At 49.0% G+C, this 9,341-nt stretch overlaps 1 non-coding gene across 1 annotated transcript; it reads right to left on the reverse strand.

Annotated features, from left to right (window-relative positions):
- Nucleotides 1–8,959: 8,959 nt before the first annotated feature.
- LOC138227068 (5S ribosomal RNA) lies at nucleotides 8,960–9,078 on the reverse strand. Its single transcript, XR_011184819.1, has one exon. It is a non-coding gene; the product is annotated as a 5S ribosomal RNA (ribosomal RNA).
- Between the last annotated feature and the right edge of the window lie 263 nt (nucleotides 9,079–9,341).

Genomic DNA, 9,341 nt, shown 5'->3' on the forward strand with positions numbered 1-9,341 from the left:
TGAGGCTTTTAAACCTCTCAGGTTCCTCGGTAACAGGTTGCCGTCATGTATATGAACTATAGAAAAGCATTTGCCACAACCCGTAAATTAGCACGCAAGTGCGGGCTGGTGAACACAGAACTGTATGGAGATCATCTCCAGCTCCGAGCTCAATTGCAATGAAAAAACATGCAGAACAGAACTGGAGAGCAGCTGAATTTGTGCTCAGTAGGGTGGGGAGGACTCAGCATTGCTATTGTTCTAATTGGCATGAACTGCAGGGGATCTGAATCAGAACATGTCAGTTAGTTCGATCATTGCGTCAATATGTAGGCCACGTTAATATAGAATTATTACTTTGTCTGTCTCGTCTTTGTATATAGCTGAATGTCCCTGACAATTTCATGTTAGTTTTTAAGAACGACATTGGTTCTAATATATACATATATAGCATATAAGGAACACGTAAAAGTTTAGTCCATGCTGAAAAGATAAGAAAACCGCCACAACGTTTCATCTTGGAATAAATCTTTACTTGTTGTTTTGCAGCCTACCCATTCTGATCTAACTCCTCCCTTGAAATTCCCTAACAGATAAGGGTACGTACCGGCTCATGCGATGCTCAGTTGCAATTTGTCCCAAAACAAACAAGAACAGCAGCTGAGGGTTTGAGTTTGAACATGCACTGTATTAAAGCAGCTTTTATTTCCATTGATAAATGCTAGATATTCCTACAGAGATTCTCCAGGTGAGTAAGCGATTCCTGTTTCTGTTTCTATTTCTGTTTCATATATATATACAGTATATATATATGTTACATGTGTCTCTGCAATAGTATAAATGTGTTATACACTATCAGGGGCTGCTTTTTTGTGCACCTCATCTACAACAAGGGTTTTTTTTTCATTTATGTTTGTGGACCTTCACCATTTGAGGAAGTGAGTTAGATAAGAAAGTTACAGGTATGGTGAGCAATGACTGACAAAGGCACGTACTGCGTATTCCTTACAGAAGAGTAAGCAATTTGTTCTAAAAAACACTGGCTAAAGTCCAACATCGTTAGCAATCTTATTACTTAAATAGAATTAACATCAATAAACTGTAAGGTGCTGGTACATGCGAGTAGATTTGATCTTCTATTAAACAAAAATGCAATTACAGCTCTAAAAAGGTCAACCTAGACTTCTGTAACAGATCTGTTCAGGTCATCGCTGTTCCTCTGACCTTGTGAGTCTTTGGAATTTTAAAAGTGTATTTTGCTTGCCTTTCATGTGGTCTGTGTACAAGTCACTGTGGCGTATGCGGTCCTACACAGCCTTGCTATAGACGTGACGAGCCTCCGCTATGTTGCAATGGAGAACAGGTTCAGTATGGAGCTGCCGAGAAAATTCAGCTGGAAAGCTCGTTGCAGAAAAGCATCGTTATCTGCGTCCAGCTGCAAAGCGTCACTCGTGGGTGCTGAAGAATCGATTTCCAAGGCAGTGGGTCTAGGCGATTTAGAGTGTTAAAGGTCCCAGCGAAAACAAAACAGCGCTGGTCCTTTTTCATGCACGCACGAGAGCAAATGCAAAGGACACCATAGTCGGCAGGATTTGAACCTGCGCAGGGAGACCCAAACAGATCTCAAGTTTGTTGCCTTAACCACTCGGCCACGATTACAGTAAATACGCCAGCTGTTGGCTTCTTGCTACAATCGAACAGGGAGTGCGAGGCGGCGGCAACTTTTTTCAAGTTCGCTCTCCGTTTAAGAAACCTTTTACGCCATACGTGTAAGCAGACACACACCTCAGAGTACTTAAGGGTGGCTTCAAGTTGGAATGATAAAGTCTCCCCGTTCGGACATGAAAATAGAACTTTCTTAGACAGAAAGAAATCAACAACGGAGACATGTGGACGACGATTTCAGTCACTGCACTTTGAATAGCATTTTTACTCGAGTTACAGGAGATGCACGAATGGCCCTTGACCTACGCTCTTACGAATGCCTTGGAACATTCAAAGAGAACAGCCCTCAAGTCCTGCGGTTTATTATAATGCTGTTGCGTGTCGAGGCAGTATTTGACTCCGTCCTACCGTTGAGACACGGGGCGTACTGTAAATGAACTGCACCTGACAGCTTTAGAAAAACACCTGGGCTCAGTACGGTGCTGAGAGCTCAGCGTTGCTGTTCTAATTAGCACGCACTGCATCGGCTATGACCCGAACTTTTCAATTATCCCGAAGGACGGCGCCTGTTTGTGCAGCAGAGTGTCGCCATCAGGAGGCTGGGGCGTAAGAGAGCCACACAGCCCGCAGGGTGAGCGCTCCCAACTGGTCCCAGTCACACCTCTTGCAGGAGCAGCAGCAACCGGAGCTTTTCCGGGGTGGAATCTCCCATCCGGGTGCCGGCCAGGCTCACACCTGCTGGGCTGCCCCGGGGGTGAGCCCAGTTGAGAGTCGCAGGGCCAGATCTAGTCACCGGGGAGAAACGATACAAGTGAAGGATTGCTCGGCTCTCAGCACTTGAAAAGACCGACAAATGTCTCGTTCCCGCCGGAGCTGAATGTACCCGCATGTGTGGTGTCGTCTTCTTCCCCCGCCCCGCTGTGTTTGCTGTATTGTCTCTGAAGCCGGCCCCCCCGAGACGAGACGGGCTGTTCCTGTGCCCCAATTAACACTTTACAGGTGCCATTCCCCGGCATTGTGGCCATTGTCGGTGCTCACACGCGATAAGATAAGGCGGAGGAGAGCGGGGCATGCCCAGCGGCAGACATTCAAGGAGGGGGCAGTGCGAGGTGAGGTGAGGTGCGACACGCCGGAGCCCCAACGCAGCAAATGCGGAGCACTTGTTGGACTGGCATCGAAAGGACGTGTGCGCACGGAGCAAGCCTTCCCTGCGGCGGAGCGCGGGAACTTTCTCCCCCCCTCCCGCTGCAGGGGTTTTGTGCACTGCAGCGGTGCCGAGAGAAAAGCACAGAAGGCAGCAGGCTCTGGAGAGCAGGTAAGAGATGGAGCCTTGTGGGCAGGCGAGCAGGCCCGTTTTTTGGAAATTGCTGAAAAGGTTTGTTCGGTGTGTGGCAGGCGCACGTCGCGAGCTTGCGTGGCGATCTGCCGGTCTGGAGTTATGCAAATGAGGCCGAATTGCATCCCGGGACATGCTGCGAATGCGCAACGGCGACTGCAGATGTGTAGGAAACGGCGTGCTCGTTTTCTCGTTTTGCCCACACTTTTGAGTGTTAGTGTGGCGTGTGAGTGTGTGAAAGAGTGGGCCCAGCAGGAGGCGGTGGCGTGCGGGGCGAGGAGGTGGCCTAGGCTGCGCGATTTGTGCTGTGGGTGCGGGCCGCTTGCAGGGGCCTGTTTAACTCATACTTACCTGGCAGGGGAGATACCTTGATCAGCCTGTAGGTGGAGTAGTTGGATTGTTTTTCTTTTGTTGGAAGCAGTGTTCGATTTGCGGTTTTTGAAATGGCAACCTTTGGATCCCGTAAGAATGCTGTACGTTTTGAGCTCTTGGATGACCTCTTCATGGATCGTATGCAGTTCAGCAGAAAAGTGTTACAGAAGGAACTTGGCTTTGAACCTAGGCACTTGGATTTCATCTTCGCTCTCCCAGGTCAGAAAGCATTTGAGGTTGTATTTGCTACCTATCCTCTGTTTGAACAATGCGTGGATGTGTTTGAGGCAAAAAGAGGCAAAGTTCCTGCACTTGAGAAGATCAACTTGCAGCCTCTGACACAGAGAGAGAGGAAAACGGTGCATGTTGTTATGTTCTCGGAACTGGCAAAGACAGAGGACATTCACACCTGGCTTAACCAGTACTGCACCGTCCACCATGGAACTGAGGTTAGAGATGTTGATGGTATAAAAACAGGAGCAAGGAAATTCGAGGTTCGCTTGCTACCGGACAGCGTAAATGGAGGCTTAAGGCACCTGCCCTCTACAATCCGGCTGGGCGCCTGCAATGGCTATGTGTTTTATGTGGGACAACCAAAGGTGTGTCGGCGCTGTGGTGCTGTGGGACACCTGGCATCGTCCTGCACTGTGAAATGCTGCAAGACCTGTGGCAAACAGGGACATTTAGCCTCTGACTGTTCAATGCTGCCAAAGTGCAATTTATGTGGCTCGGAAGGACACGTTTTTAAGAACTGCCCTCACGCCTACGCCAATAAACTCAAAATGAGAAAGGATGAGGCAGTGCTTGTTTCAGCCAAACCGGCCCGAAAATCCAAAGCAAACAACAAGTCAAACAAAGAACCCTTGTTGGACAAAGACTCTCAGCCTCCAGCCAGGATCAGTCCTGCTGTGGCTCCGGGGCTGGTGGAAGAGAAATCCACTACGCCCCCACAACCGCAGACTGCACCAGACAAGCACGAGGGTTTGAAAACCCCCGAGAACAGCGAGGACCCCTCCCCCACTCCTGCTCCTCAGAACGAGGGCCAGTGTGGGGCCCCCCGGTGGAGCGGGTCCAGCGAGGATACCCAGGATTCAGCGGAGCTGCTTTTCTCAGACTCTGCAAGTGCTACAGATGCCCTCCTCTCCTCCATCCAGTCCATCACGGAGGATCTGCAGCAGCTGGTGGGTGAGGGGGAAGAGGAGACTGGTGCATCGGCTGCACCCCTTTCCCCTCAGTGCTCCCAGGAGCTGGACTTGAGGAAAAGAAAAAATGACTCTGTTTTCTCCCCGAGCGAGGAGGAAGGAGAGCATGGCGATGGGGACAGCTGGAACCTCTCCACCCCTCCCTCTACCCCCTTCCTTGAAATGGACTCTGTGAACGCTTTTACTGCTGCCACCCTGATGAAGGCTCATTCAGAGGATGGCTGGCAGGAAATTGGTAAGAAGAAAAAGAAAAAGAAAAAGGTAACAGGTGAGACCGAAGAGAAATGTGTTTTGTAAAGACTGGTTCCACTTTCTTATGTAATATGGCTCTTAACATAATTTCTCTTAACACAAGAGGTATCAATGACAGAGTTAAATGCCAGTCTGTCTTTGATTACCTCCAGCAGAGAGAGGGAGATGTGTTGATGTTGCAGGAGTGTGCTTTAGCCTATCAAGAGAGGTATAAAAGTTTTGAAGATAGGTGGGATAAAGGGCCTTCTGTTTGGTCAGGGGACAATAACAACAGAGCCTCTGGCGTGGCCATTCTTTTCAAAGGATGGGCATTCAAATTGAAAAGTATTCAGAGGGTCATAGATGGCAGGTTGCTGTGTGTGGATGTGGAATGGGGGACCGTTAACCTGCGGCTAATCAATGTGTATTGCCCTACTGACGTAGGAGGAAGGGTGGAGCTACTCAAGGCACTCTCCCCCCTATTGTTATGCAGCACAGACGTGATAGTGGGAGGGGATTTTAATTGTATCTTAGAGCACACAGACAGGCAGTCTAGCTCGCCGATAAAATTGGATTCCAGCTCACTGGCCCTGCAAAACTTAGTTCAAGACTTTAAACTCTCAGACACATATAGATGTATATATCCCACAACAGCAGGATATACATGGTCAGGGAGGAATAGCAGCTCCAGAATTGACTATTGCTTTGTCTCAGAGAGAGTGAAAGTTGTTGGGGTCACTCTTCAGCCTGTCTTCTTCTCAGATCATCAGGCTTTAGGGTGTAGAGTGGAACTCCAGGGCGGGACTGTCTTTGGCCCAGGCCTCTGGAAACTCAACACAAAGCTGCTAGAGAACGAGGGGGTAGTATCCCGCTACAAGGAGAAACTATCACAGTGGCTGTCCTTGCAGTGTCTGTACGGGTCAGTAGGAGAGTGGTGGGAGGAGGTGAAGGTGAGGACAAAGGCCTTTTTCATGGCTGAGGGAAGGAAGGCTGCTGCCAGACGGAGAGGAGTGCTAGCCAGGAAACAGAGGCAGCTGCAGCGTCTCTACACGATGCTGCACAGTGGCTTCGATGTGCTCGAGGATATCGCCCTTTTAAAAAAGGACATCCGGAGCATAGCCGAAGAAAGTAGTCGAGGAGTGCTGTTAAGAAGCAGAGTGCAGTTCTTGGAAGAAAATGAGAAGTGTACTCGCTTCTTTTTCAGGAAAGTGGTAGGCTCCAAGACTGTCATGGAAAGTGTAGTTGATGAGGAGGGACGAGAGAGAACAGAGCCGAGTGCTATCCTCTCCTGCACCGAGGCCTTCTACTCAAGACTGTACAGCTCTACAGAGGTAAAGGATGAAGATATTCATTTTTTTACCTCAAAGCTAGAAAACATTTTGAGTGAAGAAGATAGGGAAGTACTTGAGAGGGATTTGACAGTAGAAGAGCTGAGACAGGCTATGGAGAGCTTACAGAAGGGGAAAACTCCGGGTGCTGACGGGCTCCCTAAAGAATTTTATTGCACCTTTTGGGATCTGCTTCAGGATCCGCTACTGCTCCTATTCGAGGAAAGCTACAAGACAGAATTGCTGCCTGACTCCTTAAGAGAAGGCACTATCTCTCTCTTGTTTAAGAAAGGAGCAAAAAATGACATAAAGAACTGGAGACCCCTCAGCCTGTTAGGCGTGGACACTAAGATCCTGTCCAAAGCCCTTTTCCTGCGCCTACAAAATGTAGTGGCCTCACTGGTAGGGAAAGAACAGACTTGTGGGATAGCAGGACGCCTGATGAGCGACAACCTGGCCTTGTTGAGGGATGTCTGTCTGTACTCTGAGGATCGCTCCCTCCCTCTGTGCATTTTAGGTGTAGACCTAGAAAAGGCCTTTGACCGCCTAAACCGGCAGTACTTAACATCGGTACTTGAGCACATGAAGTTTGGCCCCATCATGAGAAAGTGGATTAACCTGCTGTACACAGGTAGCAACAGCAGAGTCATGGTTAATGGCAATAGATCACGCACCTTTGAAGTCTGTTCAGGGGTGAGGCAGGGCTGCCCATTATCCCCCTTGTTATTCGTTTTGGCTATGGAGCCCTTAGCCTGTGCCTTGCGCCAGGATCAGGCCATTAATGGGATACCAGTGCCTGGAAGTGGGGGAGGAGAGGTAAAGACGTCTCTATACATGGATGACGTCACCCTGCTCCTCTCTGACAATGCCTCAATTAGCAGAGCTCTGCAGTGCTGTGATCGGTTCTCTTTGGCTTCCTCCGCAAAAATTAACACATCTAAGAGTGAGATTTTTTATCAGAACTGGAGGGAGCCAAAAGAAGGACATGATCTCAGGCTGCAAGAGAAGAGAATTAAGGTCCTGGGGGTGTATTTTGGAGAAGAGATGGGAACAGTAAATTGGCAGAACAAATTGCCAATCTTAAACAAAAAACTGATGCAATGGAAGGACCGAGACCTCACCATGACAGGGAAGGTGCTGGTCATCAAAGCCGAGCTCTTGCCTGTCTTGAATTTTCTGGCTTCTACCTTCCCAATCCCACACCGTGTTGCGGCGGTGCTGAGGAGATTGATGTTTCAATTTCTATGGGGTGGGAAGCAGGAAAGACTCAGAAGGGAAATAATGTACAGGCCGCTACCCTCAGGGGGGAAGTCTGTCCCAGATATTGCTACGAAGCTGCTGTGCATTTTCCTGGCCTCTGTGCTGAGAGGCTTTGCAACAGCACCTGCAGCGCGTACCTGGACTTATTTTTCCAGGCTCTGGGTAGGTAGGGAGGTGTTCAGAGTGTGGGGTGTCAGACCCAAGCTGGACGTCCCACTCTCTGACACATGCCCTGCAATTTATGGGACAGTTAAAAGTTTTCTAAGATCTCACCCAATTGGCCATATTCCCCTCCGAGATGTCAGCGTCCAAAAACTGGAAGATTTCGTAGCACCCCAGAACAATAGGCAGACCCCTGTGGGCATTTTAACATCAGCCCAAACAAGGAAGGTGTGGAAACACACATCCTCTAAATTTCTGTGCAACATTCACAGAGATTTAGCCTGGAGTGTCGTCCACCAGTGCTTACCGGTACGAACTTTCTTGTACCGTAGGGGCCTCACCCCCAGCCCTCGCTGCGTTAGGGTGGGCTGCGGCGAGGAGGAGACTGTGACCCATCTCCTGTGGTCCTGCTTTTTTGCTAAGGCCTTCTGGGCACAGTTTGAAGATTGGTTGCAGGCTCTCTCGCCCCAATTTACCCTGACCGCTGCTTTCATCATATACGGCATCTCTCCTGTCAAACTTCCCCCTGACGTGTTTGACAGGATCTGGGCCGTGGTGAACAGTGGGAAAGACGCCCTGTGGAGAGTGAGGAACATGGGGCTGTTCAAAGGCATCGAGGTCCCAGTCAAGGCAGCAGGTAGCCTGGCCCTGTTCATCACCCGAGAGAACTATTACCTCAGAGATCTGTGGAGAGAAGGGAGGGAGGAAGCAGAAAATCTGTGGGAAATAGAGGGCATTGGACAGTATCTCAAGAAACTGTGAAAAACATTATCATGTTTAAGTAAAGAATGTGATTTGCACCAGAAAAAAAGAAAATTGTTGCTATGTAACTGTTACCGTGTCAAAATGTAATGAGATGTGATCATATATACTGTTTTAAGTATGTATATTAATGTAAAGCTTTCTGATTTGTGATTTCCTGTATTTTTTTGTGAAAAGAAAATAAAGTTCTTAAAAATCGAAATCGGTTCACCCAGGGCGAGGCTCGGCCATTGCACTCCGGCTGTGCTGACCCCTGCGAATTCTCCAAATGTGGGAATCTTGCCTCGGTACTGTATGCTGAGTCTAAAGACAGTTTCACCCGTTTTCTGATTGCTCGGTTCTGTACCAGTGCAGACATGTCAAACAGTGAATGGCTGTACCTCTATTGTATCCGTGCTCAATGAATGAAATCGGTAACAAATGAATATATGTCTAGTTATACGAAAAACGAGTGGTTTATCGACTCATCTTCATTTGCAGATTTAGAGGCAGCTTCGATATTCGTTTTACAGACGGGTTTTTTTTTTTGAATATGGGTCACACACATGCCACAGCAACAAAACATCTCTAGAGATGAGGCTATAGATCACCTTTCCATCCTGCAGGTTTTCCTCCCAAAGCCTACGGCACCAACGGCGACCCCTGCTGGCCGGGAGAGCAAAAGCTTACAGCACCTGGTATTCCCAGGCAGTCTCCCATCCAAGTACTAACCAGGCCCGACGCTGCTTAGCGTCCGAGATCAGACGAGATCGGGCATGTTCAGGGTGGTGTGGCCGTAAGCGAAAGCCCCAGCGCCTGACTCGCTACTTGAAGCTGTGTGTGGCGGGGGTTCCGTGCTCCCCGAGCGGGACTGAAGGATCGTTCGTGTGCCACTCTTTGGAAAGGAGCTGCTTTCCAAATCGTATTGCGTGCCTGGATGTTGGCGAATGCGCTCCCTTGTGTTGACTCGTCCCGCACTGGAGGAGGACAAACAATCTGCACGGAGGAGCACCAGGCAAGTCTTCACCAGACAAAAACTTCCAGTGCACAGCACTCTGGAAACAT

The sequence above is a fragment of the Lepisosteus oculatus genome, unplaced genomic scaffold (genome assembly GCF_040954835.1).
Source record: "Lepisosteus oculatus isolate fLepOcu1 unplaced genomic scaffold, fLepOcu1.hap2 HAP2_SCAFFOLD_225, whole genome shotgun sequence".
NCBI classification, from domain to species: Eukaryota; Metazoa; Chordata; class Actinopteri; order Semionotiformes; family Lepisosteidae; genus Lepisosteus; species Lepisosteus oculatus.